The sequence below is a fragment of the Periplaneta americana genome, chromosome 6 (genome assembly GCF_040183065.1).
Source record: "Periplaneta americana isolate PAMFEO1 chromosome 6, P.americana_PAMFEO1_priV1, whole genome shotgun sequence".
NCBI classification, from domain to species: Eukaryota; Metazoa; Arthropoda; class Insecta; order Blattodea; family Blattidae; genus Periplaneta; species Periplaneta americana.
The window spans coordinates 3,865,931-3,893,351 of NC_091122.1; positions in this window are offsets into that span (position 1 = coordinate 3,865,931).

Here is a 27,421-nt window from a genome sequence, read left to right on the forward strand (position 1 = left end):
CTGTGACGAGTCATTATTGTTGCCAGTATTACTGTTGTTACTGTCATTGCTACTGTCACTACTACTGTTACTGTCACAACTAGTCATTGTTATTGTCAGTACTATTGTTACTGTCACAACTAGTCATTGTTATTGTCAGTACTATTGTTGTTACTGTCATTGCTACTGTCACTACTTCTGTTACTGTCACAACTAGTCATTGTTATTGTCAGTACTATTGTTGTTACTGTCATTGCTACTGTCACTACTACTGTTACTGTCACGCATCATTATTGTTGCCAGTATTACTGTTGTTACTGTCATTGCTACTGTCACTACTACTGTTACTGTCACAACTAGTCATTGTTATTGTCAGTACTATTGTTGTTACTGTCATTGCTACTGTCACTACTACTGTTACTGTCACGAGTCATTATTGTTGCCAGTATTACTGTTGTTACTGCCATTGCTACTGTCACTACTACTATTACTGTCACAACTAGTCATTGTTATTGTCAGTACTATTGTTGTTATTGTCACAACTGATATTACTAGTAATTTTACTATCATAACTGATATTACTGTCATTGTTACTGTTACAACTGAAATTACTAGCTATTGTTACTGTCATAACTCAGATTACTAGTCATTTTACTGCTACAAATGGCATTACTGCCATTGTTACTGCCAGTAGTGTTATATTATAATGCTACAGACTGTTAGTACCATTTTCCTCTGCTTGGAACTACAGCGACTGGAATCGACGTGGTCGCTACCTGAGAAAATACAGAACACAAAGTTCTTTTTTTTTTTTTCTTTGTTACAATGTTATCTATCACTTGATCCGTGTCTACAGTTGGCTAGACTGCTCGATGGAGGTCAGATCCGCCTCCACTATGTACAGCGCCAAATAATTACCTGAAATACCAGAGATCAGACTGTAACCATGGCGACGGGTATATGAACTCAGTTGTTTTGGTTTCATTCGCGCTGGTATTTGTTATAGCTGGACTTACTTGAGAGTTAGGATCTTGCGGTTATGGGTGAGATAAGGAACTAGAAGACGGAAGAGATATGTACTCGAAGAAATCAGTAGATAGATAAATAAGAGAAGAGAATAAAATCCAGAAAAATAATTATATAAGGGCTATTCCATCTCAAATCGACCGAAATATAGAGAAAATTGACCTTACAATTTTTAAATACAATGAAACTTCTTCTGTCCGTTGACAACTGTGATACAATGCTTTGTGCAAAGTTTGAGGCATCAGAAATTCATAGTGTTTAAATTAAAAATATTTAAATTTATCGTATTTTCATAAAATTAGCAAATTTAAACTGTTGTGGCTCCGAAACCCTTTCACCCAATGATCAAAATCATGGTTTATTTTGATGCTGAAAAGTTAAAGTTTATATTGACATATAAACAGATTTTCTTACTTTTTATGGAAATGGAGAAATTTAGATTTTTCTTAATTAAGACACCTTTGCCCATGAAAAAAATATTTTAAAAATATATGGTTAGATTCCGCTTTGAAAGTACAAATAAACACACATTTTTTTCTGATGGTATGTTGATAAGAAAGTATTGAAAATATCAAATAAAGAAAATAAATAGTACGCGCGTGAACTAACCAGCTGACTGTGAGGCGGGAGCTAGCCGAGACAAGCAAGGCCAGGAGACAAACACGTGATGTTTCGTCTAGTAGCGCATAGCTGGGCTAGCTTTATCACAAGTTTTCATGAACACAGGAGTAAAATGACGCCCAATGCTCGCTTATCTTCATCTCTCGGCCAGTGCGTGCGGTACTGCGCCGTTCAAATCTAGGCGTGTGAATATAATTTATTTAATACCCTCGAAACTTATTGCCGTGACACTAAGCAAACAATGCCGAATCCCTCTTAATAATGCAAGGTTTTTTTCTCAATATTTTTTACATTTCTACAAATGGCCAAAAAGCCTAAGAGCAAGTAAAATCAGATTATCTGTCTCTCTGTATATAATAAAAATAAGGATTACTTCTTAACATAACCTACCAAATGTCAGCTTTAAAATGAGCTCCCGTTCAATGTTCTGCAGTAAATGGTTCCAGAGTTCTGAGCGCTGAAAGAGGCTTGTTTTTATAACATACGCTAAATTTGTCGCTCAATAGTACGAAAACCGTTTGACTTTCGATAGTATGTTTTTGAAAATGCACTCCCCTCAGTACCCTGTATAAATAGGGAAAAAATTAGAGTATAAAAAAATGCGAGGTTTTTTACTGATCCATTTCATATGGAATAGCCCAAGTAGAAAACAAGGGAATAAAAGCATAGAAACCAGAGATAAAAATGACATCGATTAAAACAAAAATTTAAATGTACAGAACGAAACAGAACATGGATGAAGAAACAAACGAAAGGCGATAATAAATAAGGTAAGAGAGATGTGAAGAAGGGGAGATGAAAGCAAACAAGAGTCAAACTTACACAGGAATGTAAGCTAGCTCCAACTAAGGGTACATAATTGTTTCTTTCCGACAGCCACGGTGAAGGGGTGCTTATTATCGCCCCTTCAACAGGTCGCCACGGGGGGAGGGTGTCCCGCAAATTACAGAGCACCGCGCATGGCTCTTTCTTTGTCTGAGAGCTGGCCAGCCAGGGAGGGACGTTTAAATCCAGTTTAGTTGGTCTGTCTCAACTCCCATGCAATGTATACCAGAAAAAATTCTCTACGAATGTCTTTGTTTTCATGGTTATTGTACTTCATTTGTTTCCATGTCTCCATGGTTACATATCATAAGACGGTGACAATATGTACGGTATATATCCGATTCGTTTGTCTTATGATATAAAAGATACAACGCTCATCCAGCTGAATAGATTGTGACAAAACTTCATGTATAACCAGGCCCTGGGGGTAAAATGAATTAGGTGTGGTTTGGTTAGGTGAGTCATCTGAGATCGACGTGAGTACGGAATTTTATTTCCTTCAATGTACGATTTTATTTCGCCAGCCTCCACCACAAGCGCATTTTCTTGTCTTGCCTGCAGCAAACCTTTTCATAACATCATCTTATGGCGGAAATTAAATCAATTCTGAAACTTGTGTGGTGCGCCATTCTGTCCATCTATCTATCTGTCTGTCTGTCTGTCTGTCTGTCTGTCTGTCTGTCTGTCTGTCTATCTATCTATCTATCTATCTATCTATCTATCTATCTATCCATCCAATCTTATCTATCTATCCATCCAATCTTATCTATCTATCTATCTATCTATCTATCTATCTATCTATCTATCTATCTATCTATCTATCTATCTATCTATCTATCTATCTATCTATCTATCTATCTATCTATCTATCTATCTATCTATCTATCCATCCAATCTTATCTATCTATCCATCCAATCTTATCTATCTGTCCATCCAATCTTATCTATCTATCTATCTATCTATCTATCTATCTATCTATCTATCTATCTATCTATCTATCTATCTATCTATCTATCTATCTATCTATCTATCTATCTATCTATCTATCTATCTATCTATCTATCCATCTATCCATCCATCCATCCATCCATCCATCCATCCATCCATCCATCCATCTATCTTAATGTAATCTATCCTATCTAATCTATCTGTCTGTCTGTCTGTCCGTCCGTCCATTCATCCAACCATCCATCCATCTATCCATCCATCCATCTATATACCCATCCATCCATCTATTTATCCATCTATCCATCTATCTATCTATCCATCCATCCATCTATTTATCCATCCATCCATCCATCCATCCATCCATCCATCCATCTATGTATCCATCCATCTATTTATCCATCCATCTATCCATCCATCCATCCATCCATCCATCCATGTATCCATCCATTCATCCATTTATTTATCCATCCATCTATCCATCTATCTATCTATCCATCCATCTATCCATCCATCCATCCATCCATCCATCCATCCATCCATCTATGTATCCATCCATCCATTCATCTATCTATATATCTCTCTGTCTGCCTGCCTGTCTGCCTGTTCATCCACTCGACGGATATGAATGGAGTGTCAATTCAAATTTTAATAGCTACTTTGAAAGTGAATGTGTATGAATACACTTGACGAATGTGATTGGAGAATTACGTCACATGTTAGTGTATTTTTTTAAGTGATTGTGTATTTGTAGACTATACACATATGACTGGTATATCAAATCACATTGGTAGGGTAATGGCATGTTCTCGCTGTATAATTGTGTTGTTTTTCAGTCGAAAATGTTGACTTGGTTTTCTTATTGATTTCTTGTACAGTGACATCAAAAACTTTTTTCCTACGTTTTTATTGTAGCCCTACCTTGTTTATTTACGGTGCAGGCTTTGCTTAATGTAAGTTTTAGTTTCCATGGTGATATTTTACACCGCATAGGTACTATCAGGACATAGTTAAAAATGCAAGGAAAAAGTTTTTTCATGTCACTATGTATGGGACATCTTATCACAAAACTCCTCGAACTGACATCGGCGATCTGATTACAAAAAGTGTGTCATTTACGTAATCCTATAATTTAATACATGCAATCTATGTTTTTTAACTTCTTACAACGGACACATTGTGATCGTCATATGTCCAGTGACGTCTGCCTTAGCTTGTGCCCTTGTAGCACTAACACTGCACATGAAGTGTTTCAGACGACCGACGTGTGTTGAAACCTGAAGACAATTTCATCAAGTTGAGGCGAAAACTAAGAATTCCGATCAGATTGGCTGCAGTGAAGCTATGGCAACCGGATGCCATGGCAACGAGACTAGAATTCATAGCGTCATTTGTTTAATGATTTAATTAAGACTCCGTGTAGCGTTCTGCCTTGCTGTTAATGGAAGCAAAGAATTCAGCTTACCGCAAACTGTACCAGACTTATGTAATGACAATGAGTTTACATTGACCAGGAGGAATGAGATGTTCTGTTGTTTTTCCTTCCTGTTCAGAAGGATTTCTTGTAATTAAGTCATAAGTGAAATGAATTTTTCATGCAGTCTACAGCATCCAGTCGCTATAATAGTCAACAAGTGTTTCGTAATCAATTTCTGGAGCTCTTCGTATCTTCTTATTTTCCAACATTGAAACACGAACGTGCTTCAGTTTCTAGAAGAGTCCTGGGTTCTGAAATCATTACATATTATTATTTCTCTTAACGAATAATTAGGAATTAAAGTACAATATATTTTTAATGAATACATAAAACTAAGCATTGATAATTTCTTAGCACTAACATGAAAATACAGTAGTTACTGTCTCTCGAAATAGACTGTTATCTGAAATCTATATATTTAACAGAATAGTTATAAAACAATATTGTAAAGTGTTTTTAAAAATTGTTTGATTTTGTTCTGCAAATTTTTTTTCCGAGTTCTTGTGTATTTATTTAATTATTTATTTATTTATTTCCTTACTAATTTATTTATTTATACGTTTACTCCATTATTCGCTTATTTTAATTGTTTATTTGTTTATTTATTTATTTATTTATTTATTTATTTATTTATTTAGGTATTTATTTACTCAACTTATTAATTTATTTACCTATTTAATTATTTACTTATTTATTTAATTGATTATATATTTTTCATTTATTTATTTATATTCTTATTCCTTCATTCGTTTGTTTATTAATTATTTACTTATTTATTTATGTACTTATTTGTTTATTTATTTACGTATTCATTTTTATTAATTTCCTTATTAATTTATTTACTTATTTATTCATTTGTTTCAATATTTATTTATTTATTTATTTATTTAATTATTTATTTATTTATGTACTTGTTTTTATTTATTTATTCAATGGTTTATTGTTTCATTTATTACTTTATTTATATATATTAATTTATTTATTCTACATTCATTTATTTATTTGCTTACTCATTTATTTATTTATACGTTTATTCCTTCATTCGTTTATTTGTTTTCTTGTTTATTTCTTTAATTAGGTTTTTCACTTATTTTTGTTCTTATTTATTTATTTAATTATTTATTTATTAACTTATTTACTTCTTTATCCATTTGCTTAATTAACTATTTATTTATTTATATGTTTATTTCTTTATTCGTTTATTTGCTTACGTGTTTATTTATTTAATTAATTATTCATTTATTTATGTACTTATTTATTTACGTATTTATTTATTTACTTATTTAATTAGTTATTTACTTACTTCTTTATTTACTTATTTATTAATTTATTTAAATATTTACTTATTTATATATTTATTTATGTATTTATTTATTTATATATTTATGTATTTATTTATTTATTTATATATTTATGTATTTATTTATTTATTTATTTATATATTCATGTATTTATTTATTTATATATTCATGTATTTATTTATTTATGTATTTATTTATTTATGTATTTATTTATATATTTATGTATGTATTTATTTATTTATTTATATATTTATGTATTTATTTATTTATTTATATCTTTATGTATTTATTTATTTATATATTTATTTATTTATTTATGTATTTATTTATGTATTTATTTATATATTTATGTATTTATTTATTTATTTATTTATATATTCATGTATTTATTTATTTATGTATTTATTTATTTATTTATATATTTATGTATTTATTTATTTATGTATTTATTTATATATTTATGTATGTATTTATTTATTTATTTATATATTTATGTATTTATTTATTTATATATTTATGTATTTATTTATTTATATATTTATGTATTTATTTATTTATATATTTATGTATGTATTTATTTATTTATTTATATATTTATGTATTTATTTATTTATATATTTATGTATTTATTTATTTATTTATATATTTATGTATTTATTTATTTATTTATATATTTATGTATTTATTTATTTATGTATTTATTTATTTATTTATATATTTATGTATTTATTTATTTATGTATTTATTTATTTATGTATTTATTTATATATTTATGTATGTATTTATTTATTTATTTATATATTTATGTATTTATTTATTTATATATTTATGTATTTATTTATTTATATATTTATGTATTTATTTATGTATTTATTTATTTATATATTTATGTATTTATTTATTTATTTATATATTCATGTATTTATTTATTTATGTGTTTATTTATTTATTTATATATTCATGTATTTATTTATTTATGTATTTATTTATTTATTTATATATTTATGTATTTATTTATTTATTTATTTATATATTTATGTATTATTTATTTATTTATTTATATATTTATGTATTTATTTATTTATTTATTTATATATTTATGTATTTATTTATGTATTTATTTATTTATTTATAGATTTATGTATGTATTTATTTATTTATATATTTATGTATTTATTTATTTATATATTCATGTATTTATTTATTTATTTATATATTTATGTATTTATTTATTTATGTATTTATTTATTTATTTATATATTCATGTATTTATTTATTTATGTATTTATTTATTTATGTATTTATTTATATATTTATGTATGTATTTATTTATTTATATATTTATGTATTTATTTATTTATATATTTATGTATTTATTTATTTATATATTTATGTATTTATTTATGTATTTATTTATTTATATATTTATGTATTTATTTATTTATTTATATATTCATGTATTTATTTATTTATGTATTTATTTATTTATTTATATATTCATGTATTTATTTATTTATGTATTTATGTATTTATTTATATATTTATGTATGTATTTATTTATTTATTTATATATTTATGTATTATTTATTTATTTATTTATATATTTATGTATTTATTTATGTATTTATTTATTTATTTATAGATTTATGTATGTATTTATTTATTTATATATTTATGTATTTATTTATTTATATATTCATGTATTTATTTATTTATATATTTATTTATTTATATATTTATGTATTTATTTATTTATGTATTTATTTATATATTTATGTATGTATTTATTTATTTATTTATATATTTATGTATTTATTTATTTATATATTTATGTATTTATTTATTTATATATTTATGTATTTATTTATTTATGTATTTATGTATTTATTTATTTATATATTTATGTATTTATTTATTTATGTATTTATTTATTTAATCTGGTGGCCTTAAGGCCATCAGACTTTCTCTACCTCACCATCTTAATACAAACAGGCATATAAAAAACAACGCGTGCATAGAGAGGAATAACCAAGAAATAGAAATAAAATTACAAATACAAAAATTAAAAAAGAAGGGCTTGAAAAAAAATACTGCTTAATTCTATGAAAACGTATTTCCTTCAGTGCTTTCTTTAACGTGGGACCACTTCTTTTTGTGCACAACTCGAAAAAAAAATTAACAAAAATTACAATATTGTCACTTTTGATAGTTAGCCCTATATAGATACCATCGTAATGTATTCGTTTGTCAAAAAAATCTTCATTTGTTCATTCATGATCCCAGTTATGCTTCTATTACAACACTGATCAAATAGAATGCGCAACCTATTCTTATAGGCGTATGTTATATTCGTTTTTATATTTTAGGGGTTATGTGCATCGTAGCATTTCCTGACAGAAACCACCCACCCATACGGGATATCTCTTTATATAGACAATTCAAACGATAATGATGACGTATTAATAACTGAATAACGTATTTTGATGCTTCTTTATTTCAGTTATTTTTATCTTTATACTAGGAGGCCGTGTTGAAAACAGTTGCTGTAGATCTGTGATTTCGATATCAGATGGCCTTGGAAAAAAATTCACGTGAAACGTTTTTTGGTATATAAACGCGTAACTAAATACTAAACTTAATTTTAATTGAATAAAGAATTGTTATTCGTACACAAATGGGTGTGATTAATAAATGGGGGGAGTATAAAGACAAAATAATACAATTCTGAAATTCTTTTCTCTGTAACGACATATTATTCATTACGATTTCTAACAACCCATTGTCGTTAGTTTCGATTATAGTTACAAAAATAGTTAACGAGAAGGCTCCGTCTTGTTAAATTTAAATGCGGGGAGTATGAAGACAGAAATGAAAAGAAATATCAAACTTTTATTTCAAATATCAAACATCATTACAGTTTTTAAAAATTCACGATATAGAATCGGCTGAACTTATCAGTAAACATGGACTAACTCTTTACAACGAAATACATTCTTTACCATGGCAACCGCTTCGCTTTTGTTTATAATGAAGATCGAAGACTAACTAAATATCAAAAGAAATGTCACACTTTTGTTTAAAATACAAAAAATCATTACAGTCCTCCACACCTGTGGAGTAACGGTCAGCGCGTCTGGCTGCGAAACCAGGTGGCCCGGGTTCGAATCCCGGTCGGGGCAAGTTACCTGGTTGAGGTTTTTTCGGGGTTTTCCCTCAACCCAATACGAGCAAATGCTGGGTAACTTTCGGTGCTGGACCCCGGACTCATTTCACCGGCATTATCACCTTCATATCATTCAGACGCTAAATAACCTAGATGTTGATACAGCGTCGTAAAATAACCCAAGAAAATAAATCATTACAGTCTTTAAAAATTCACGATATAGAATCGGCTAAACTTATCAGTAAACATGGTCTTAAGTCTTTACAACGAAATACATTCGTTTCCTTGGTAACCGCTTCGATTTTGTTTAAAATGAAGATGGAAATCTAACGAAACATCAATACCCTTTAGTAATTCATTAAATGTTCTCATTTATGTACGTCTTTTTTTAATAATAGTTCAAGAATATAAACTATTAGGCCTGTACTGAACGTTTGGTACAGTATTATCTGATGGGGGATGAAACCTTCCTTCCTCTCTACGTCTAGCTGAAGAAGTAACCTTTGCGAGCCAGTCTGTTAGTTCGCCATCTCGGAGTTTAATTGTTGCCGATGGCAGTGCCTATATAAACAAAAGACAGAATCCCTTAGTCACGCCAGGGCCCGGGGCGGCTGTGGAACAAAGGAGGGGCGAGGGTCGGAAATTTTATCTGCGAGGTGACCGTGGGAAGCCGGCGAACTGCAGGCATTGTGCAAGCGATGCGACAATTAAATGTACGGACGAGAATTCAGCCTAGCTTATCTATCTGAGAATAGTCTAGGGCAACTGTGTAGGGAGCGATTATGTTAGGAGAGAAATGTACTGTAAGCCTACTTAAAAAAATGACATATGCTACATTAATATACGTGTAGGCTATTTCCTAAAAAAATCGGTTCTTTCTTAAGTATCTGAGCACTCAAAAAATCTACCAATTTGGATATGTTATCTTTTATATCCATAATATGTCCATATTCTCTTATTTTAGTTTCTATTTTACTGACACTTAACTGTACCTCTTCTGTCATCAAATTCTACCTTACTTACTTACAAATGGCTTTTAAGGAACCCGGAGGTTCATTGCCGCCCTCACATAAGCTCGCCATTGGTCCCTATCCTGAGCAAGATTAATCCAGTCCCTACCATCATATCCCACCTCCCTCAAATCCATTTTAACCCCTTTACTCCCACTATTCCCAAATGGGAACATGCATTATTTACGGCGTAAATGATTTGAGAGGACCATTATCATCTTACTTTGTTTCTTATGTGTCAATAAGTAGGAATATGTAAGAAACACCAACATTTTTAATAAAAAATAATTTGGGCATAAATAATTTGGGCAATTCTGAAATATTTATATTCCAATCATTGAAAGTGTCTTGGGATCAAATGGGTTAATATTATCTTCCCATTTACGTCTCGGCCTCCCTAAAGGTCTTTTTCCCTCCGGTCTCTCAACTAACACTCTATATGAATTTCTGGATTCGCCCATACGTGCTACATGCCCTGCCCATCTCAAACGTATGGATTTAATGTTCCTAATTATGTCAAGTGAAGAATACAATGCGTGCAGTTCTGCGTTGTGTAACTTTCTCCATTCTCCTGTAACTTCATCTCGCTTAGCCCCAAATATTTTCCTAAGCACCTTATTCTGAAACACCCTTAACCTATGTTCCTCTCTCATAGTGAGAGTCCCAAGTTTCACAACCATAAAGAACAACCGCTAACATAACTGTTTTATAAATTCTAACTTTCAGATTTTTTGACAGCAGACTGGATGACAAAAGCTTCTCAACCGAATAATAACAGGCATTTCCCATATTTATTCTGCGTTTAATTTTCTCCCGAGTATCATTTATATTTGTTACTGTTGATCCAAGATATTTGGATTTTTCCACTCCTTCCAAGGATAAATCTCCAATTTTTATATCTCCATTTCGTACAATATTCTCGTCACGAGACATAATCATATATTTTGTCTTTTCGGGATTTACTTCCAAACCTATCTCTTTACTTGCTTCCAGTAAAATTCCCGTGTTTTCCCTAATCGTTTGTGGATTTTCTCCTAACATATTCACGTCATCCGCATAGACAAGCAGCTGATGTAACCCGTTCAATTCCAAACCCTGCCTGTTATCCTGAACTTTCCTAATGGCATATTCTAAAGCGAATTTAAATTTTACCAATATCAAAATTTCATTTCTCTCATTTTCTGTTAAAAACGTCTTGTTTTATGCTGATTTCATCAATAAAACGTCTTTCATAACACAAGTATTAAAATATACCAGCAATAAAATTGTTACCATAGCAACCATGATAGTGCTTCCTATAAAAAATGAAATACTACATTAAAAAGGAATATTTTGTTTCAGACGATTCATAACACAAATATTAAAAAATATACCAGCAATAAAATTGTTACCATAGTAACCATGATCATAAGGCTTCCGTATAAAAAAATGAAATACTACATTAAAAAGGAATATTTTGTTTCAGACGATTCATAACACAAATATTAAAAAATATACCAGCAATAAAATTGTTACCATAGCAATCATGATCATAAGGCTTCCGTATAAAAAAATGAAATACTACATTAAAAAGAAATATTTTGTTTCAGACGATATTAAATCTGACAGATTCCGTGGTCTGATGGTGAACATACTTGGCTTCCAGATTTAGAGGTCACGGTTTAGATTCCCGGGCTCTGCTCTTGGAAAATCTATATATATAATTTGAACTGGTAATGGAAATTACGGGAAAAAGGCTGGACGGATTTTAATAAATTACCCCTCATTTTGAAGCTTGGAACTCAAAGTTTTTCGGAAAAATAGTAGTTTTAGTGAAATGTCAATTTTTAAACATAATTTTCCTATTTTTCAAAATCCACCTGCCGTCAGTTTTGAGAACTAGCTAATAGCATTCACGGCCGACTTGATATTACCTTCGCTTTTTTGTAAAGGAGAAGCGAAGCGAGCGTCAAGTCGGCCGTGTTGCATTTCAGAATAAAACAAAACACACACTACAGTAAACAATATTACACGAAGGCCATGATCTGCAAGAATGCTGACATATTTAGAGCTCAAATTAAATTGGTTATTAAAAACTTAACTTACTAAAAATAATTTACAGGTTCGATTCTGTGGTGTGTACAGCTGTGTATTGGATATTAAAAACGACAAAACTTGAGGTGGTTTGATGACATTATTACCATTAGAAATGAAATTTTATTGTAGTTAATGCCATGACGTGACTATTTTTCATTGATTATACATATTAATGCTATATTGATGATATGAAAGTGAAACGTTTTGGGGTTATATAAGTAGATGTAGAGAATAACTTAAATTAGATTTTGATTTCTATATTTTACTGAGTGGCGGCTACATAGTATATGTTACTGAAAACTATAAAACTTACGTAAGATAATAATATTATTAAAAATCAAATATTTTTATAGTTATTAATCAAGTGGGGTTGGGTCTTTTTCATATATTTCATGGCGGTGTGGTGTAGATATTTATATGCGTGGTTCTCTTCAGTATTGGCTCGAGAGAGAGTATGTTTCATTATTATGGAAGCAAATAACTTTCAGAATGTCTGATATTCTTCATCTATACTAATAATAAATCTGTAGCCGAAATTTTTCTGGTGATTTTCGATTTTCCAAAAATAATTGGTCCTAACATATATAATTAACCACCCTGAAACCGAAAATCGCTTTTTTGAAATTTTTGTTTGTATGTCTGTCTGTCTGTCTGTATGTTTGTTACCTTTTCACGCGATAATGGCTGAACCGATTTATATGAAAATTGGAATATAAATTAAGTTCGTTGTAACTTAGATTTTAGGCTATATGGCATTCGAAATACTGTATTTAAAACGGGGGTTATAAGGGGACGTGAATTAAATAAATCGAAATAGCCTATCTCGCTTATTATTGATTTTTGTGAAAAATGTCACATAACAAAAGTTTCTTTGAAAATGATTTCCGATAATTTTTATTCTTTGAAAAATTTTGATAGGACTGATATTTAATGAGATAAATGAGTTTTAAAATTAAAATAACGCCATCTAAGACGGTGCAATGAATTAAGAACAAATGACTTCGTCTATAAGGGGCCTTGGACAACAACAATCGAAACAGGGGCCTTGGACATCAACAATCGAAAGCTATTAAATATAGCCTATAGATTTAGTATGCAGTAATAGTACGTTAGCTTAGCAATCCATTATTTTATAATTCAAATTTTAACTATGCTCAATTGAATCGTGTTAAAATACATAAAATATATATGCAATAAATGCAATGCAAAAAAAATTGGGTAATGAGCGAAGCAGATTATCTTGCTCTGTTGTAAAAGCTGTTCCCTGGATCAAACGTCCTATTTTAATTATGTAATTACTTTATATTTATTTTTAATGGGTACAGCGGAGCGCACGGCTACGGCTAGTTGAAAATAAATCTGAAAAATGTTTATTTGAACGTCTAATGAACTTAGTTTGCAGCATTTGCTGCACAAGCCACTAGTTTTTCTTGAAAAAGAAAAGTTCTCTGCATGTCTAGAGTTCTGTAAATTTGTATGATTGCGAGTGTGTTGGGTTATTGCTTAAGCAATCTTAAAATAAATTGTAATGTATCAGGACTGTCGCTAGTCTGGAATCTAACACATATTTCAACGTCATATTATTGACAAAGCAAACCTATCTGTAATGCCAAGCAGAAAGTTGTACGAGCTGCTACAGAGGTTATAATAAAAAAAAAGACATTAAAAAAGCCCTAGTAATTTAAAAATATTCTCGATGACGTAATAACTCGTAAAAATATGTATATATTTTTTTTTTTTTGTAAAACCAGTGTAGTCAAATTTAGTACAATATAACAGCGCTCAGTTTTCTCTAAATAGGGGCCTATTAGATTAAATGGAACCGATCTCAAAGAATCTGTAAGTACAAAGTTTGATGGTTTAGAGTTGGATAATCACTTAAACTGCAAAACACACATTAGAATACAGGGTGTACCGTAAGTAATGTCATTAATTTCAGGGGGTTATTCTTTGAGATATTTAAAAAACAAAACAGTTTAATACAATTTTGCTCGTTTTTGTTTTCTTCTCGAGATAAAAATTGTTTTATATGAAACATTTCACAGCGTGTTTTGGGAAAGCCATTGATTTAATTCCCAATATGCTCAGTCAATTTAACAGAGCAGTGTATTATGATAATAAATGATTGAAACAATTTTAGTTTTGTTCTTTAAACGTGCAGAAATTTGAACTAAACAGATGTAACTTTTCGTTCTGAAAAAGAATTTTAAAATGTTACATTTTTTCAGGTCAGATTTCTGCACATTTAAAGGACAAAACTAAAATTCCTTCACTGATTTATTACCATTATACACTGCTTTCTTAAATTGACTGAGCATATTGGGAATTAAATCAATGGCTTTCCCAAAACACGCTGTGAAATGTTTCATATAAAACAATTTTTATCTTTAAAAGGGAGCAAAAACGAGCAAAATTGTATTAAACTTTTTTGTTCGAAATATCTCGAAGAACAACCCCCTGAAATAGTAACATTACATAGAGTTTACCCTGTACAATATTAGCCCTAAATTTGTACGCTGTCTGTTATTCTGTCATGCATTCAGATTATTACCTTCTATTGGATTTTTCTTTTTTTTTTTTCAGAAAAAATTTGGGGTCTCATCCTTTTAACACAACTGTATTGGTAAGTTTATTCAACTTTTATATAAGTGTTATTGGTAGGGCTAGGATTTTGATGAAATTGCATCTTTTTTCTAGTAAGCCAGAAACACAGCTGTTTTAGTATTTATATGCGATGAGATGAACTGAGTGTTTTAACACACATTTGTTAGGGCATTTTTTTGCATTTTTTGCCTGATTCAACTCATTAGAGCATCTTTTGTTTTATTCGGCCATTTTTCAGGCATTTTCATTTAATTTTGGCCATAAATCTCCATTATTAATGTAAAATAATGTTTATTTCCTTTGATATTTTCTCTACATATTTTGTCCATTAATACCCATTATTTTGTATATTATTTTAATCAAATCAAGATTTCAGGTATAACTCCCTGTAAAGTTGATTTGAATAATTTCGAGGGAAAAATTGTTCCGGAGCCGGGTATCGAACCCGGGACCTTTGGTTTAAGAGGGAAAAATTGTGTCGGTGTCGGTTAGAGTTCCCGAGTAGCTCAATGGTAGAGCGTTGGTACGTTAAACCAAAGGTCCCGGGTTCGATACCCGGCTCCGGAACAATTTTTCCCTCGAAATTATTCATTATTTTAATCGTTTTTCTACACAAATATTGCCATTTTAACGTAGTACACCCATGTAATGGATCAGTCCAACCACCCCTTCAATATAGGCTCCTCTATACCTGCTAATTCCGGATAAGAGTGGCCTTGTGATGGGCTACATGGAAACTAAAAGTAAAGTAAATCCATGGCTCTACAGCCCATGAAGGGCCAGGACCGACCAGCTGACTGCTGACCTCACGTCCACATGCCGAAGCAGAGGTGAACGATCATACATGGAAACTACATCATGTAAAATAATTAATTAAGTAAGTAAGTAATGACTTTATTTAATTAAAGTGTACTACTTAGAAAAAATTTTGTAAAATATTTAATTTAATTATTAATCTAAATATTAAGTAGTACAAAACCTCTTTTCCTATTAAGCCAATTATGTAAGATCAATTTTTAGGGCATTTTAAGGACATTTTTGAAAGATTTTTAGGTGATAAATGCATTGCTTTTAGGACATTTTTTTCATTATTTATAGGTCATCAAAATCCTAGCCCTAGTTATTGGTTAAACAACTCCTATTTCCAAACGAATGTTTTCAAAATTTAACCTGTTGTACTTTTACATCAGTATTAAATACTTAAAATGTAGCAGAGACTTGGCAACAGCGCTTGTTATGTATGTTATTACGAAGGAAACTGGAGGAAGTGCGCCTCCTGTGTTTGATATGCATCTCAGGAGGCCTTGACAGGCGCCGCCACACGCAGAAACAAGCCCAGCAACTAGACGCCCATAGCTGAACAGGTGCGCGAGATTATGCTCTCTGCTAGGCCCTTTGCAGGACTATTCCTCATCGTACACAAAGCATTCATGCTGAAAAAGGAAAATCAACTTCTGAGTACGTCAGATACCAAGAAATCTCTGTCATGAATACTACACATTAGATCATTCAATGTAGAGTTACTATAGCAACGTTTCTTCTTTTGTCTTTTCATAATAATTACATTGTAATCGGTTATTTCTCATAGTTAGCACGTAAATGGATGTCGATTTACACTGAACAGTTCATTACTGCAGTCTGGTTACTACAGCAACAGCTTTTCTTTCGTCTTTTTTTTTTTCTTTTTGTTTAGTTTCTCTTTTATTTTTTGTTACCACGGCAACCTCAGTTATAGCAAGATAGGTTAATTTTCTCTGAAAGCTATAAAGTTTTACACGTTAAATGGAACAAGAGCCAGTTTTGAAACTTGTTTTCAGTGTATATATACGGAACAATGCCTAGAAAAACCAAGTGTCTCGTCGACAAAATTTGAATTAGATGCAGGATGTGTTGTTCTCAAATAGAATTCTGATCGGACCCTGCTAGAGTGTACACAGCGAGCAACATACCTGTAATTATTGGCCATTGAGTTTTATTGCGAGAAAAAAACTGAACATCGCGTTATCCAGTTATTGCATTCTTAAGTACGAAATTAATACTCTAGAACAGGTATAGAGGGCTCATGATAATATTAATATTAATACTAACAACATTCATCAAATTCCTGTTATTGCGTGAAACTTTTATGTTGTTCGTGATTGTTATTGTTAGCGTGGTTGGGATTGTAAGGATGTTTAGGATTTGAAATAAAAGTCTGATATTTCTTTTCATTTCTGTCTTCATATTTCCCGCAGTTAACTAATCTAGAGACAACAATGCAATTGATAGTCGAAACGATTCACACATCAATATGACGTCAATGAGTTGTTTGAAATTGTAATGAATAATAACATGTCATTACAGAGAATTGGATTCATTTGGAAATTAATACCACAGTTTTAAGTACTTTAGAAATAGGCTATGTTAAATTAATTTTTGTCTTTATGCTCCCCGCATTTATTAATCACCCCATTTGTGTGTGAATAATATTTTTTTTTACCTAAAATATAGAAAAACACAGAACAAAATAAACAAAAAAAGGAGAAACACTTAGTGTAGTGAGAACCCAATACACTACAACCAATTTTTTCCTTAACGAAAAGTGTTTAAAAAAAACTATCCTATTCTAAAGTATGTTGGTTTAATTTACAGACACCAATATTATATTATATTATATTATATTATATTATATTATATTATATTATATTATATTATATTATATTATATTATGCTACATTTTATGCTCGACCATACCGAAATGTTGTAATTATACACCTGGTAGCAGCCCTTTAATGGACCCCATTAAAGTACACCTATTCATTAAAGTTCAGGTGTTCCACCAATCAGAAAACACCATTGTAGCAATATGAAAGCGCAAGTATCGATTGTTCTCGGATATGCAATCGAAAGACAACTAGCGAAAAGTCACGGAGGCTGGAAATCCAATACTGTCGCAGAAGGTTATGTTCTGTTATGTCCTGTTACTATAATAATTAGCGTTAATTGTAAATAATATTAAAATAAATTCAATTTGTCATTTCCGTTTTTCAATGTCTAATTCAATTTGAAGGTTATATCAAGATTAATGTTTATTTTACTCTCTAGATTATATCAAGGTCAATGACATTTGTTTCTCGGAAAAAATCAATACTTTCGCGTCTGCGCACATCTCACAATTTACGAGGTATTGCACAAGATCAGTTCCGCTCCCCAGTCAGATAAGAATAATATTGAATGCTTATGAATAATTTCAAGTTAGAAATATGGTCGAGCATAAAAAGTCGTATGAAACTTGACTACGATGGTAATTAAGACGCTCGTATGAAAATTATGAAACTCGCTTGCGCTCGTTTCATAAACATACTCGCGTCTTAATTACTACCATTATAGGCTCGTTGTATAATGTACTAATATTATACCGGTATTATAATCGCACTCGTGTTATAGACGTACTGCTCCCTTCCTGTTCTAATCCATCTTAAATATATGCCAGCATACTTAAAAATAACATAGCACAGCCGCTGTAGCTTATTTCAGCGTACAGAAACTCTTAAAGAAATTCAACTCTTATTCTGCATCAGTCCCGAATTTCATTGCGATAAAAGCAGCATTGAAATCACTAGAGCGGTTCATTCGCGTGTTTTTCTACGTTACGTTTCCATGGCGATGATCTAATGTAAAGAGATTGTACCGTCCAAATGTCGGTAATTTTTAACGCACGACAAGCTGATTCTCGCTTGTTTTCGAGTACGCGCGAATGCTACCATGGTGACCAGCTCCCACGCCCAGCTGCTCAGGTTATTCACTTGTCACAACCTCAGTGTTGTTCTCAAACTGCGAGTACAACCGTAGCTCTGTGCAGTAGCAATGGTTGCGAGTTTCTGTATTTCCCTCTTGTTCTGTCTTCAATGTTCTCCTGTTACTCTTTGCATATCCGTCTTTACATTTCATTTTTTGTCTTCTTTATAGATCTTTCTTCTCTACTTTTAACTTAGTTTCTTTCTTCTTTTATGTTCTTCATTTTTTGTTTCTTTCCTTTTCTTTCCTTCTTTTATTTTCTTCTTTTTATTTCCTATTCTATTTTATTCTTTTTATTTCCTTCCTTTATTTTCTTCATTTTAGTTCCTTTTTTACTTTCTTCTTTTTATTTCCTTCTTTTATTTTCTTTTTATTTTCTTCTTTTTTATTCTTTTCTCTTTATTTCCTTTTTATTTTCTTCTTTTTATTTCCTATTTTATTTTATTCTTTTTATTTCCTTCTTTATTTTATTTTTATTTTCTTTTTATTTTCGTTTTATTTCCTTCTTTTATTTTTTTCTTTTTATTTCCTTCTTTTTTATTCTCTTCTTTTTATTTTCTTCTTTATTTTATTTTTATTTTCGTTTTATTTCCTTTTATTTTTTTCTTTTTATTTCCTTCTTTTTTATTCTCTTCTTTTTATTTCCTTCTTTATTTTATTTTTATTTTCTTTTTATTTCCTTCTTTTATTTTTTCTTTTTATTTCCTTCTTTTTTATTCTCTTCTTTTTATTTCCTTCTTTTTTATTCTCTTCTTTTTATTTGCTTCTTTTATTTTCTTCTTTTTATTTCCTTTTTTGTTTCATTTTATTTCCTTTTTTATTTTATTTTTTATTTTCTTTTTATTTTCTTTTTATTTCCTTCTTTTATTTTTTTCTTTTTATTTCCTTCTTTTTTATTCTCTTCTTTTTATTTTCTTCTTTTATTTTCTTCTTTTTATTCCCTTTTTTGTTTCATTTTATTTCCTTTTTTATTTTATTTTTATTTTCTTTCTATTCCCTTCTTTTATTTTCTTCTTTTTATTTCCTTCTTTTATTTTTTTCTTTTTATTTCCTTCTTTTATTTTCTTCTTTTTATTTCCTATTTTATTTTATTATTTTTATTTCCTTCTTTTATTTTCTTCTTTTTATTTCCTATTTTATTTTCTTCTTTTTATTTCCTTCCTTTATTTTCTTCTTTTTATTTCCTTCTTTTATTTTCTTCTTTTTATTTCCTTCTTTTATTTCCTTCTTTTTATTTCCTTCTTTTATTTTCTTCTTTTTATTTCCTATTTTATTTTATTATATTTATTTCCTTCTTTTATTTTCTTCTTTTTATTTCCTTCTTTTATTTTCTTCTTTTTATTTCCTATTTTATTTTATTATTTTTATTTCCTTCTTTTATTTTCTTCTTTTTATTTCCTATTTTATTTTCTTCTTTTTATTTCCTTCCTTTATTTTCTTCTTTTTATTTCCTTCTTTTATTTTCTTCTTTTTATTTCCTTCTTTTATTTTCTTCTTTTTATTTCCTTCTTTTATTTTCTTCTTTTTATTTCCTATTTTATTTTATTATATTTATTTCCTTCTTTTATTTTCTTCTTTTTATTTCCTTCTTTTATTTTCTTTTTATTTTCTTCTTTTTTATTCTTTTCTCTTTATTTCCTTTTTTTATTTTCTTCTTTTTATTTAATATTTTATTTTATTCTTTTTATTTTATTCTTTTTATTTCCTTCTTTATTTTATTTTTATTTTCTTTTTATTTTCGTTTTATTTCCTTCTTTTATTTTCTTCTTTTTATTTGCTTCTTTTATTTTCTTATTTTTATTTCCTTTTTTGTTTCGTTTTATTTCCTTTTTTATTTTATTTTTATTTTTTTTTTATTTTCTTCTTTCATTTTCTTCTTTTTATTTCCTTCTTTTATTTTCTTCTTTTTATTTCCTATTTTATTTCATTATTTTTATTTCCTTCTTTTATTTACTTCTTTTTATTTCCTTCTTTTATTTTCTTCTTTTTATTTCCTATTTTATTTTATTATTGTTATTTCCTTCTTTTATTTTCTTCTTTTTATTTCCTTCTTTTGTTTTCTTCCTTTTATTTCCTTCTTTTATTTTCTTCTTTTTATTTCCTTCTTTTATTTTCTTCTTTTTATTTCCTTCTTTTATTTTCTTCTTTTTATTTCCTTCTTTTATTTTCTTCTTTTTATTTCCTTCTTTTATTTTCTTCTTTTTATTTCCTATTTTATTTTCTTCGTTTTTATTTCCTCCTTTTATTTTCTTCTTTTTATTTCCTTCTTTTATTTTCTTCTTTTTATTTCCTTCTTTTATTTTCTTTTTTTATTTCCTATTTTATTTTCTTCTTTTTATTTCCTTCTTTTATTTTCTTTTTATTTTCTTCTTTTTTATTCTTTTCTCTTTACTTCCTTTTTTTATTTTCTTCTTTTATTTAATATTTTATTTTATTCTTTTTATTTTATTCTTTTTATTTCCTTCTTTATTTTATTTTTATTTTCTTTTTATTTTCGTTTTATTTCCTTCTTTTATTTTTTTATTTTTATTTCCTTCTTTTATTTTCTTCTTTTTATTTCCTATATTATTTTCTTCTTTTTATTTTCTTCTTTTTATTTCCTATTTTATTTTCTTCTTTTTATTTCCTTCTTTTATTTTCTTCTTTTTATTTTCTTCTTTTTATGTTCTTCTTTTGTTTTCTTCTTTTTTTTGTTTGTTTGTTTCTTTTATTTCCTTATTTTTGTTCTTTCTTCCTTTCTGCCCTTCCGCTTTTTCTCTTTTTAATTTATTTTCCATTAATTCAATTCATATTTCTTTTCCATTCATTTATTTTCTTTCTTTGGTTCTGTCTTCCTTGTTATCTCTTCATTCATTCACACTTATTTACCTTTCTCCCTCTTTCTATTTCCCTTTCAATGTTAATTATTTTCTTTCATGCTGCCTTACTCGTTGCTAGGGAATTTGCATTGAGAGGTAGAGAATGAGACATTTAAAGTGGAAGATAGAGAATGATAGCCTACATTTAAAATAGGAGGCAAAAATGAGATAAGGTAGAAAATGAGGCATTAAAATTAGCGATAGAAAATGACATTAGTATTGACGATGGGTGATAAAAGCCATGTTGAAGATTGTATCTATGTTAGAAAATGACACTTTAAACACGGAAGATAAGAAATGAGATATAAAAGATAAAAAATGAGGCATTGAAGATGACGGATATAAAATGAGACGTTAAAGATGGACGGTGGAGAAAGATAAATGTCTGTCTGACTGGACTTGAAGAAGTGAACACGTGCCCATCAGTATGCGACAGAGTACACCGCCCGGGGCGCGAACCCTAGTAAAATTGCGCGTAACTAGGAGAGCAAACACGGCGGGCGTCTATCACGAATATCAATCGCCTTATAATGAAATTCCGAGCCCGCTGCGCTCTTGGTGCTTCTTTTGTTTCGTCCCGGGGATAAGTGTTGCTGATGGAGAGCTAGATCGTTGTTTGTCTTCTCGCCGACTGTAATTTCTGTGATTACCGGGCGGCGTGCTGTAAGGTCCACGTCACGATGGAATCGCTCCACAAAATGACACTTAAAGGAAATCACGATCTTTATCGCAGTTTCCATGGCGATGGTCGTGGAATTCAGGTAAAAAAACAAAAAGGTAACGATTCCGTGCTTCAGAAACAAATGAAGGTGAACTATGTGACAATGTACACCAAACGCATTGGATTACTGTTGAAATGGAAAGAAATGACGTAATTCATAAAGCTGGAGGCAAGGAGAGAGAAGGAGAGAATATCTAGAAAAGTATAGAGAGAAATTTCGAAGGAAAGAGAAAGAAATAATTCACGAATAAATAAAAACAAAGATGGAAAAAGGAAAGGAGTAAAAGAAGAACAATTTAAAAAGCAAGGACGAAGAAAAAATAAAAAGGCCTATATTGAAAAGTTTCAGTGCAACAATTATGGTAAAAATATTACGTTTTATTTAACGACGCTCGCAACTGCAGAGGTTATATCAGCGTCGCCGGATGTGCCGGATTTTGTCCCTCAGGAATTCTTTTACATGCCAGTAAATCTACTGACATGATCCTGTCGCATTTAAGCACACTTAAATGCCATCGACCTGGCCCGGGATCGAACCCGCAACCTTGGGCATAGAAGGCCAGCGCTATACCAACTCGCCAACCAGGTCGATATTACGGTTAAAAATATATAGTACTTGCAATTATGAAACTATTATTATACAAGTGCGTAATAGATATTGGAAATAGAAAAGACTATCAGGTGGCCCGGGTTCGAATCCCGGTCCGAAAAGTTACCTGGTTGAGGTTTTATCCGGGATTTTCCCTCAACCCAATAGAGCAAATGCTGGGTAACTTTCGGTGTTGGACCCCGGACTCATTTCACCGGCATTATCACCTTCATTTCATTCAGACGCTAAATAGCCTTAGATGTTGATACAGCGTCGTAAAATAACCCACTACAATTAAATAGAAAAGACTTTTGTGCGAGATCGTGCGTATTTGCTTGGTTTCCGCACAAAACCAATCCGCGGAAAGTATAAGATTCCACATTCAGTATTCCCAACCTAACACATAACAATTTCCCTCTTCTTACCGCTTAAGTGACATATTGATTTTACTGCTTTAGGCTTTTAACATATTATTTTTAGAGACGTTCAATATAGTAATAATTATAAATTGGAAACTTACCACAGCAATTTCACCAAAATTGCACTGTTAATTATTGTTTTTAAATATTTGCAAAAATTAAGTAAACTCTACAACTCCACTAAAGTTACTGCATTCGTGATGCAAGTAACATTAAGGAAGCCGTGAAAAAATCAACAAGATTCCAGATGCCGATGTTATTACTGCAATATGTTATATAAATAATATTGTTAAAATATTAAAATGAAAAATAAATCATTACATAACCTTACCGTTTGTTTTAAGTTCGCATTTATAGACTGGGGGAAAAAAAGACAGACGTATATCACGGCCTGCTGGAGTATAGTAAACACAGAAAACATTTTAAAGCAACAATGTTGAAGATAGATATTTTTGTTTTGCAAATTTGCCGTCATTTAACAGAAACCAAGATGGAGATTTCATTGCAACTAATTAGAAATTCCTCTTTCAGGTGTAATAAACGATCTTCGCACAAAATAATGTACGATATACGAGCGGTATGTTTTCTTTCAATTCTCGGAAATTAAAAAAACTCAACTACGTTTCGCTTTTTCAAACTTTTCCTCGAACATGTAAACGTCAGCATACCGCTCTTGTAACGCATATTACTATTTATTATCCTTTAGTTACTGTTTCTAACTTATCTCGAGTTATTCAACAGTTTAATAAATCGTTTTCATTGAGGTCCGTTACATATAGGATGTACTTATCGGTTGCTAAGCAATAAGCGACAGTTGAAGTCAGGGTTTTGTTCTGATATTATGCTTATCAAATCATCTTTCTGCATAGATGTAGGTCTTATTTACGAAAAAAGAAAGAAGAAAAGGAAATAAAGAAAGGAGAAAATGTCAATTAAAGTAGAAATGAAAGAAGAAAAGAACGTAACACGAGAATTGTGAAATAAAAAGTTAAAAAAATGCATAAATGAATAACATAGAGAGGAAGATGGATAAAATAGGCAGTGGAGTAGGTCTTCTCGAAATACTTCGATTCTTCCTAACGTTTCAATCCCTACATTACTATCTGATCGTGATCTGACCATCTCATCGCCTCTGAATGACCTGCGAGAATATAATTCTTTATATACTGTACTTTAAAGTGAGATTATCGGTTGTTCAGTCCAGGCCATCCCAATTCCATGGACACCCCTGCCAGGATCCTTCTACATTTGTCAACTAGATCGAGAGCCATTAGGGAGACACACAGACGGGCACAAATGTGATCTCTTAACGGAAGAGAAGTCGGGAACCACTGCGATTGAGTGTTAAGTGGGAGCGTATCTGCTCTCAACAGTTTCCATGGAAACGCTTTTAGGAATGCAGGTAAAAATTCCAGCAAGACAAAAAACAAAACGACATCGGTAATCCTATGTTGAAAAATATCTCAAGAAACAAACGAGTGGAGGAAGTGTGACACAAACATTTTATCGTACACCGTGGAGGAAGTAATGACGTAGAATTCCTGTATTTGTCTCCAATTAATTGTCACAACTGTACTTCAACACGCCTCGCGGGACTTCGAACTCCGACTGAAGTTCCTGTTTTTAACTTCCCGGCTAGCAGCTATTTTTGTATTGTCTTACTTCTGGATTCAATTTAAAGCATAGTTCAATCTTCCTATTTTTTTTCTCTCTTTCAAAAGTACTTGAGTTCAATTCCTGCACTAGATCAGTAGAAATCGCTGTACACAGACAGACTAGTACTAAAATTATTATATTTCATGTACATCATTCCCTGATAAATTGACTCGTAGATACTGAATATGAATAAAATCCGTCCAATAGTTTAGTAGAAATCGCTGTACACAGACAGACTAGTACTGAAATTATTATATTTCATGTACATCATTCCCTGATAAATTGACTCGTAGATACTGAATATGAACAAAATCCGTCCAATAGTTTAGTAGAAATCGCTGTACACAGACAGACTAGTACTGAAATTATTATATTTCATGTACATCATTCCCTGATAAATTGACTCGTAGATACTGAATATGAATAAAATCCGTCCAATAGTTTAGTAGAAATCGCTGTACACAGACAGACTAGTACTAAAATTATTATATTTCATGTACATCATTCCCTGATAAATTGACTCGTAGATACTGAATATGAACAAAATCCGTCCAATAGTTTAGTAGAAATCGCTGTACACAGACAGACTAGTACTGAAATTATTATATTTCATGTACATCATTCCCTGATAAATTGACTCGTAGATACTGAATATGAATAAAATTCGTCCAATAGTTTAGTAGAAATCGCTGTACACAGACAGACTAGTACTAAAATTATTATATTTCATGTACATCATTCCCTGATAAATTGACTCGTAGATACTGAATATGAACAAAATCCGTCCAATAGTTTAGTAGAAATCGCTGTACACAGACAGACTAGTACTAAAATTATTATATTTCATGTAAATCACTCACTTTTGTCATTATTTTCTAAAGAGAACGTATATTTCTATCAAAATCACTTAATAAATAGGTGCAGTATATTCCCGCTAAAGAAAACGCTCTTCACTTTTCATACAGTTGCTATGGAAACGTAATTGCCGCGATTTCTATCGTCATCTGAACTGTGTTTGGACACAGGCTGGCTTGTAATTAATGATCACAGTCACGGCATAATAATTACGAACGCCGCTCCGCTCGTCACCATGGCAACGCGTCGTCTATTGTTTTTGCTCTCATACAAATGACGTAATTGGTAATAATAAAGAAGGTCTTTTTTCTTTTGCTTTTGCAGACGATAATGAGTTGCGCTCTGGAATTAAATGTTAGCAAAACAAAAGATTGCCTCAGTGGCGTGAGAACGTGGCGCCTCTGGAATTAAACCGGCGCGTTGTGTTATACAGGGTGTCCCGTAATAATGAGGGCATGATCTTGAATTCGAAATAAAGGCCATCTATAGCTATGATTAGGCCTATGCTGAGTAACTAAGCTAGATGGTAGTGTGAACTAACCACAACTGAAGTAATAAATGTCATAGGTAGGGCTTACGTGTTAGAATTTTGTAAACATCTTCTCTTTAGGATATTAAATTTATGAATTTGTCAATGCAATATGATATTTTCCCACAAAGATTGAAATATTCAATAATAAATATCACTGTACAAAATTGTAGACGAATCAACTGTCGTTGGTTACAGAATCATATATCTATTAACAAGTTATATACAGGGTGAACCGTAAGTAATACAGTGTGTCATTAAGTTCAAGGAATTACACTTTCAGAAATTTCAAACAAAAAAGTTTAATGTAATTTTGCTCTTTTTTTTTTTTTGCTCCGTTTTCGAGATAAAAATTGTTTTATATAAAACACTACTTAAAAGCACCCGGCGTTGCATGGGTTTTCCTTTCTGCTTCTGTTCTTAATTAAACTGCTTATTACATTTTCGTAAATCTTGGAAACCTAACTATAGACAACCAAAACGAATTGCCTTTACTAAGGTAAGATTAATCTTCACTTAACGTCACTTACATGAATTGATGAACTCCTTAACGAAATGCCTGCCAGCGTTAACTCAATTTGAAACAGTTATAAATCAGGCACCGAAAAGAAAACATGTCATCATGTGCCTGACATTCAAGGTTTTTTTTTTTAATTTACATATTTATTTACTTTTATTTATTTATTCTGGTGTAGTTAAGGTCATTAGGCCTTCTCTTCCACACCGCCAGAAATACAAACAAAATAACAGAACAATCAAACTATAAACAAAGTAAAACCCAACGAAAATATGATTCCTTTTCCTCTTTGTGATCAGTTTCAGCATCGAATCAATATGTACATATATAATTTAATTTATATTGGAAGATTTTTTACCCCTTGACCGCTGTATACCCACTTATATCATACCCAATTTTTTTTTTAAATGTGACGTGGAAAACTATATTTCACAAATTCAGAACATATTCAAATTCCGGAAGTTCAATGTCT